Raw genomic sequence first — 9,068 nt, 5'->3', positions numbered from 1 at the left:
AAAGTCTCTAACGTTTCGAGCCTATGCTCTTCCACAGAAAGGAACACAGAAAGAAACAAGGAGAGAAAATAAAGAATGTGTAGTGGCTAGCAATCTATCCATGGCGAATATGATAATTATTATAATATAGACAAACACAAATACACATACATTCATACACATACACACACACAGATGTGTGTGTGTGTGTGTGTGTGTTCGTTGCCTTGTTATGGCATGATGATTGTAAAATGAATGTCATACAAGTAATGTTGTGTGTTTGTAACTTTCTGTGAAAACCTAAAGGAGGGAACTTTTGAGTTGCTGGTTTCCAAGCAAGGTAAGAGTTGGCAACAGGAAGACAATCTAGCCATAGAGAAATCTGCATCAACAAATACTGTTTGTTGACATAAATAAACATGGAAAAGTAGACAATAAAACGATGATGACAATAGAACGATGATGATGATGATGATGATGATGATGATAACAACGACGATGACGATGATGACGATGATGGCGATGATGATGATGATGATGATGATGATGATGATGATGATGATGATGATGATGACGACGGCGATGATGGTGATGACGATAATAATGATGATGATTATGATGATGATGATAGTGAAGATGATGGCAATGCTGATGATGATGATGGCAACGATGGTGATGATCATGATGATGATGATGATGATGACAATGGTGACAATTATGGTTATGGTGATGTTGCTGCTGCTGCTGATGATGATGGTGTTGATGATGATGATGATGATTATGAAGACAACGACAAAGTTTATTTAATGGGTGGGAAGTTTACTTACTTAATGGGTGGGAATGGTTGAGATGATTGAATTAACTACATGAACTGATATGCTGACCATCACTTGTGTATGCAACTTCACAGCATTAATGAAAATTAATTTAGCACAAGGTTACATTTCTACATTGTTTAACGATACTAAAGAATGAACCTATTGATTGCATATTGGTTGTTTTGTAGTAATTAGACAAATCACAATACACATTCATCACTTACTCAACAACATTGCTGTTTTTGTAGTCAGGCCTTTTATTTTACTTTGAGAGGAGGGGACACGCCCATGACTTTTGAGGATTTTTTAGTAAATATAACAAGTGAATTATTATACGTTGTTAGTTGCAAAGGAAAAAACAAATACTTAGAATCCACAGAAACTAGTAGTTTTTTTTTAGTTTTTTTTTATGAAGGGCTGCTTTGCACAAAGTATGAAACATACAGATCAAACATGTCTCACAGCATACAATTAACAAATATTAGTGTGTGTGTGTATGTGTGTGAGAGAGAGAGAGAGAGTGTGTGTGGGGGGGAAGAGAGTGAGGGAAAACTATGTACTCTCGCTCTATTTCAGGTTTGTTCCTGGTCCTGGAGCAGACCTGGAGTCGTGAGAGCATGTCAATAATAAGGTCAGGATGATGGCAAAAGGACTATGATAAACTGAACAGACTGATTGAACAATTAATCAAATAATCGATTAGTTAATTGGTAAAATGGTTAAGTTGATCAATAATAATAAAAGAAGTGAAATACAACCAGTGTGTGTGCTTGTTATTGACAACAAAATCTGTTTCAACTCATGATTTCACAGCAAGAATTTTGCGAAACCAAATATGAAAAGGAAATAAATATATTAGGATTTATTAAAACCTGCTGCTGATTAAAGAAGAAAATAGGATTTTGTATCAATCATGCCTTTTTTTCTGTACCTGTATAGTGACTTATGTGACTAACTGAGGTTAAACCAAATATATATTTCTTTATTGTCCACAGGGAGCTAAACATAGAGGGGACAATCAAGGACAGACAAAGGGATTAAGTTGATTACATTGACCCCAGTGCGTAACTGGTACTTATTTAATCAACCTCGAAAGGATGAAAGGCAAAGTTGACTTTGGTGGAATTTGAACTCAACATAAAGACAGATGAAATACCTCTAAGCATTTTCCCTGGCGTGCTAATGATTCTGCCAGCTCGCTGCCTTGGTTAAACGAAATATTGCTGATAAAAGAAGGAGAGGCCAGAGAATCAGCAACATTTGAAGAGAGATGGTACAAAAACAGATTTATGGAACAGAAGCCATTGGAATAACAGAGTTTATTGAGGTAGATTTTCTATGGTCAAATGTCATCGACCAACAACTGTTTCAAAGCAAGGTAATGGTTCCCCATGGCCAGACACTTTTTTGCAGAACATTGTTTGTATGACAGTGACACTCATTTACAATAATCATGTGATATCAAGACAAGGAGACGCAAACACACACACACACACAAACACACACACACACACACACACACATACACACACACACACACACACACACACACACACACACACACACACACACACACACACACACACACACACACACACACACAATGGGATTCTTTCAGTTTCTGTCAACCAAAACCAAATCCACACACATGGTTTTGTTCAACCTGGGGCTGTAGTAGAAGACACTTGCCCAAGGTGCCATGCTGTGGGACTGAACCAAGACCCATGTGGTTGGAAAGGAAACTTTTTAACCACACAGCCATGCATGCACTATAATACTTAAAAATTCCATTGCTGTTCTTTTTGTTGATTTCTCATGCAGTCCTACACAAACACACCCACCCAAATATTGCTGTTTGCCCTGTGTAAAAGCGATTTTAAGGGTTAAGGAGTCTGCCCCCTCCCTTCATAATAACAAACAAATCCACAGAAAGAGGTAAATCAATCAAAGCATTCCAATGGAGACATTTCTAAATAAAACAAACATTATATACAGATAATGGTCTCTTAGCAACATGTGTGATTACCAGGGCTGTTCAGTGGCTTTAGTCTAGAAAACACATCCAGTCATAAACTGGACTTGTTGTCAGTTGTTAGACAAATATTATTTCTAATGATTTGTAACTGTTTGCAATGAGTCACACATAACCATACACAGTTGTGCAAACACTAGCACACAAATACATATATACATACATACATGAATACATATATACATACATAAATGAATACATTCATACATACATAGATGAACACACACTTACATTCATATGCATGACATATATGTATTTGTACTTATCAGGGCCAGCTCATAGGACAAGCAACTCAGACAGCCACCCAGGGTGCCATGTGCTCGGGGGTGCCAAGGCAGGCATGACAAAGACAAGGAAATTTCCACAGTCGTCAGCTTGTACATGCCAAAGTTCAGCTTACCCAGGGCACCAGCAACCCTAAGGCCGGCCCTGATACCTGTATACATGCATATGTGCATACATACATCATCATCATCATCATTGAACATCCATTGTCCATGCTGCCATGGTTGGACAGTTTGACCAAGGTTGGTAACCTGGGAGGCTGCACCAGACCCCAGTCTGATTTGGAATGGTTTTCAACAGGTGCCATTTGCATGACACTGGTATCTGCCATGACTGCAATTTTACTCGGTTTCATGGGTCTTCTTCCCAAGCATGACATAATGCCAAAGGTCTCGGTCATTGCCTCCATGAAGCCTAACAAAAACAAATATACCTCCTACCAATCAACTTACCGAAATACATACATATATTCATTCATGCATATATATATACATACATTTGTATATATGAACATGCATATGTACATACAAGCCTATACATATATATATATATATATATATATATATATGTACATACGGTATGTATATAGGCGCAGGAGTGGCTGTGTGGTAAGTAGCTTGCTAACCAACCACATGGTTCCAGGTTCAGTTCCACTGCATGGCATCTTGGGCAAGTGTCTTCTGCTATAGCCCCGGGCCGACCAATGCCTTGTGAGTGGATTTGGTAGACGGAAACTGAAAGAAGCCCGTCGTATATATGTATGTGTGTGTGTTTGTGTGTCTGTGTTTGTCCCCCTAGCATTGCTTGACAACCGATGCTGGTGTGTTTACGTCCCCATCACTTAGTGGTTCAGCAAAAAGAGACTGATAGAATAAGTACTGGGCTTACAAAGAATAGGTCCCGGGGTCGATTTGCTCGATTAAAGGCGGTGCTCCAGCATGGCCGCAGTCAAATGACTGAAACAAGTAAAAAAAAAAAATACCAGAGTAAGCACATAAATGTGAAGCAAGGTGGGTAAAATAGTACTCAAATACCAGAGGTAGAGTAATATGCTTTTTTATTAAATCTGCAAAAACATCTCAAAAATATCACAAAAAACTGCTACTCAGAGTTTCACTTTCCCATTTGTCGGACAGCTTTGGTTGTTCAATGAAGAGTACCTCACACAGTAATATATAGGATAACATACACACTGTAGCATATAGGATAATACTGTGGGACATGAGTTAATACATATATGCTATAATTTATGGGATAATGCACATATACACAATAGGATAACACATACACCATGGTATATAGGATAACATTTTCATAGTGATCTATAGAAAAACACACACACACGCACACACATGCATGCACACACACACACACACACACACACAGTGGTGTATATGATAACAATCTTGCAAACATCTTGATGTTTCAGCTTAATATATTTCTTGAACCTAATTTTTGAACTAGTTTTGCTATCCATGGAAACAGTGAGTGTTTATGTTCCTTAGTAACGAGAGAGAGTGAGAGAGAGAGAGAGAGAGAGAGAGAGAGAGAGAGAGAAAGAGAGAGAGGCAGACAGGTAAATAAACAAACAGGCAGGTAGGCTGACAAATAGAAAGAGAGACAGACAGGAGCAAGCAGGATGTTAGTTTTGTGAAAGAGATGGAACTCCCCACTTCAGGTTGTCAGCACAATTTCATTTTATTCCCAGTTTAATAATAAAACTGTAATAAACAGCATAAAGCATATAACTATTGTTAAATCAGTCTCAGCTCTTCTGTGGTTATGAACTCTTTATCAACTTTATTACTAGGTTGAGCAAAAAGTTTATGCACCATGTTAAAATAATGAACTGAATGAACACACACACACCACAAAAATAAATAAAAAGCATTATTTTAATACAGTACATGAAATTTTTCCTCAAACTAATATTTGGTATAAAAATTGCATTGGAACTGTGTCTGTGATCAGAACAATGATAATTTTGATACCAAAACATAAATGCTTAAGTGAAGTTAACAGTTTTTTTTTGTATTTTGGGGGATGACTAAAGTGTGTTGTCCAATGTGTAATTGTAGTGAATAAGTTATTTTTAAATAATTGCTTGAAAATAAAGCAAGTTATCAAAAATATATTTTTTTTTATTGCATCTCAGATATAACAGCCTAAATTCCAATAATTTACGCGATTAAAAATTGCCTAGTATAACCTCTATTTTTCTGAAAATGAAAAGTAGCAATAATGTTAATAACTTTCTGATTCTTTGAAAGACTCTTTGTATTTGAATTGAATATGTTTTTTATTTGATGCACAAAGAATTTGAATTTAAATTTTACCAGTTTACTGTCCATGGGGTGACAGGCATTGAACTAGTTAATCTTCATTTTCCTCTTATGCTTAACATTGAACATATATAATTTCTATTAACATAAAAAAAGGGGCAGGGAGAGGAAAACAATCTCATTCAAGAGATGTCATGCAACATACCTTGAATGTTAACTTTACATTAAAGTTATTCATAAATTTATTCAAAGAAAATATTCAACAGAAGATTTTTTTCTTTGCCTGAGGTGCGATTTTTTCAAGAGCACTATTAATGGGGCAGTGTTTAAAGGCACACAAACTAGAAAGGAGAATAATGTTCAAAGTTTGTATAGGAGTAAGAACAACATTAAAAAGTGGATAATGTTCCAAAGATATTTAAATTTGTATATCTTCAGGATACTCTTCCAAGACAGACATACAATACTTGAAAGAGCTCAGTGTTTAGATTAAAGAAATATCATTAGACATACTTGGCTCAATGATGTACATGACTGAAAAAAGGTATATAGTTTAAAGAAGTGCATGGCTTAAGTACAGGTTCAAAGAGGCACCTGGCTCAAAGAGCCATGTGGCCTAAGTAGGAACATGGCTCAAAAAGGTACGTGGCTCAAAGGAATACATGATTCAAAGATGTACACAACTCAAAGAATCACATGCTTCCAGGAGACCCATAGTTCAAAGAGATACATGGCTCAGAGATGTACATGGCTCATAAGAGGCACATGCTTCAATATCTTTTGGACCATTATTGGCTTTCATTCTGCTGATTCAAATGGAGTATTGGCCATGGTGTGGCTTTTCTTTCTAGTTTTTATTTGATATAATCTGGAATTTCATTTTGATCTGTTCTTTTGTCTTTTTGAACCTTTTCTGTTGTTTGTTTTGTCATTCTCTAAATCTTTTCCTTCAACTTGTAGTTTAGCATTTTCTTGAACATGCATGTGTGTGTGTGTGTGTAAATGAAGAAATTCTTTTCATCTATTTTATTACTCTAAACAGTTCCCATTTGCTTCCTTCTAAGTCGCTCCATTTTTCACTCATTCAAGAAATATTACTTTATGTCAGTTTTCTATTTCTATTCAAACCCAATCTCCCAGTATAGGTTGGGGTGGGGGAATATTCTCTCTCATTAACTTTGTAAGCAGTTTTCTAGCGTTTCCATCTATTATTCATTTCACTTAATTTCCAGTTTATTTTGCTGAAGCTGTAATTTATAACCGAGCATGGTTAATATGTTTATTCCTATTATCTTACTTCTAGCACTACTCTGACTCTTTAACATTAGTCAGACACTTCTGTTTTATCTCTAATTTCTTCTTCATTTCTGTATGTTGTAGTTTATCATTTTTATTTACCCTGAAGTAATTTAACGGCTGTTTTTGGTCTAATTCTCCAACTTTACAATCAATATCTAATTTGATGTTGTTAGTTTCAGTCAATTTGTCTCCTCATTTTTTATTTTCGCTTCTGTACATTTGTTTAATCTCATGCTCAGTTTTATATCTTAGTGGATTTTGCAAATGACTTTTTGTAGGCTTTCTAGATCAATATCTTTCCTTTTAAGTTTTGTTGGCAGAATCATTGGTACATCAGAAAATATGCTTAGCTGTATTTCTTCAGGCTTTTTTATGTTCTGAGATCAAATCCTGCTATGGTCAACTTTGCCCTTCATCTTCTCAGGCTCAATAGAATAAAGTATCAGTCAAGTACTGGGCTCAATGTAATTGGTTTGTCCCTTCTAAAAATTGCTAACCTTGTGCCAAAATTAAAAAGAATCATCATCATCATCATCATCATCATTATTATTATTATTATTATTATTATTATTATTATTATTATTAAGGCTGCAAACTGACAGAATCATTAGCACGCCAGGCAAAGTGCTTAGTGGTATTTCATCTGTCTTTACAATTTGAGTTCAAATTCTGCTAAGGTCAACTTTGTCTTTCATCTTTTCAAGGGTCAATGAATTAAGTACCAGTGAAACACTGAGGTCAATGTAATCAACTAGTCCACTTCCCCCAAGTTTCAGGTCTTTGTGCCTTTAGTAGAAAGGATTATTATTATTATTATTATTATTTCTCTTTATCACAGGTTTTGTTGGATTTCCTGGAGTTTTGCATGTGTAGTGGGCTTGCTACCTGCAGCCTACGGTATTATTGTTGTTGTTGCTATTATTATTATTATTATTATTATTATTATTATTATTATTATTATTACTTTATTGTCTTTGTATGGCTTCTAACGCTGGAGATGTATTATGGTGTCAACTGTTCACTACCAGTGAACTAAGGTAATACCTCTATTTTTCAAGCATCTTCTGAGGTATTCGAGCAGTTCCAAGCAGTGCTGTTTTCTGCAAGTGCTCCACCCTTATTGCAGCCGCTATTTGTTCCATGTACTTCTCAAGGTTTTCACTCACTGTTCCCAGGGCTCTGACAATTATTGGTGATACTACCACCTTTTTCATGAACCACAACAGCTTAACCTCCCTAGCTAGCCTGTCATATCTATCGACTTTCCTTTCTTCCTTATCACATACCTTGTTGTCAGCTGGGCCTGCTATATCTATGATCCAGCACAGTTTGTTTTCTTTCTCAAGACTATGTCTGATTTCCTATTCTCTATCTCATGGTCGAACTGAATCATAAAATCCCATAGGGTCTTTGCATTATCATCATTATTGTTATTATTATTATTATTATTATTATCATTGAGTGAGAGAGCAGTGCATGCCATCAAAGTGACACTGGGGTAAAATATACGAAGCCCAGTATACCCATCATGACTACCCGTCTGATAAGGGTACACCAGGCACATGCATCACAACTATATGTGTGTGACATGGTGATCTCATATCAAGATAAACAGCACATGACCTTGAAGGTGGGGCCCAGTTAGAGTTTTCTTCTGGTTGAGTAGCCCCTCCCGCTCAAAAGGTCCCTGAATAAGGATTGTTTAAGGATGTTAAACGAACCACCCATATTTCCAAAGGTGACTTATCCAAACCTCCAAGAATTCCTTTCAACACACGGCTACAATGCTCCCCCACTACTTCTGCTTGTGATCAGAGATGCACATATTGTCAGCCACTAAGGGACATACTCAACTGGTTAAGGTCAAACAACTGACAAGCAAATCTGTGGTATTGGGCAGAATATTTGCTGTAACATATCTTTTATACCAAGACAAAACAATGTACATGATAACACTTCATGTTAAGATCAGAAGCCAAGAGAGCCACTGTCTGGTACAGTTATTATTATCATCATCATCATCACCATCACCATCACCACCATCATCATCATCATCATCATCATCATCATTATCATTATCATTATTATTATTATTATTATTATATGTTTGGCTTTTGCTTTGTATTTGCACAAGATGACTCCAAGTCTCACCCAGAGAGCATGGTGACAAACTGGCAGAATGGTTAGTGACATTTTGTCTGTCTTTATGTTCTGAGTTCAAATTGCAACAAAGTCAATTTTGCTTCTTTTTTTTTTCTTTTTGGTATTGATGAAATAAATAGCAGTTGAGTACTGGGGCTGATGTTATTGACCATTTCACCCCCTCTGCAATCCACATTTCAGGCCTTGTGTCTATGGCAGAAAGGATTATCA

The sequence above is a fragment of the Octopus sinensis genome, linkage group LG9, assembly GCF_006345805.1.
Source record: "Octopus sinensis linkage group LG9, ASM634580v1, whole genome shotgun sequence".
NCBI classification, from domain to species: Eukaryota; Metazoa; Mollusca; class Cephalopoda; order Octopoda; family Octopodidae; genus Octopus; species Octopus sinensis.
The sequence above is the reverse complement of the archived record's forward strand: the minus strand, read 5'-3'. Positions refer to the sequence as shown.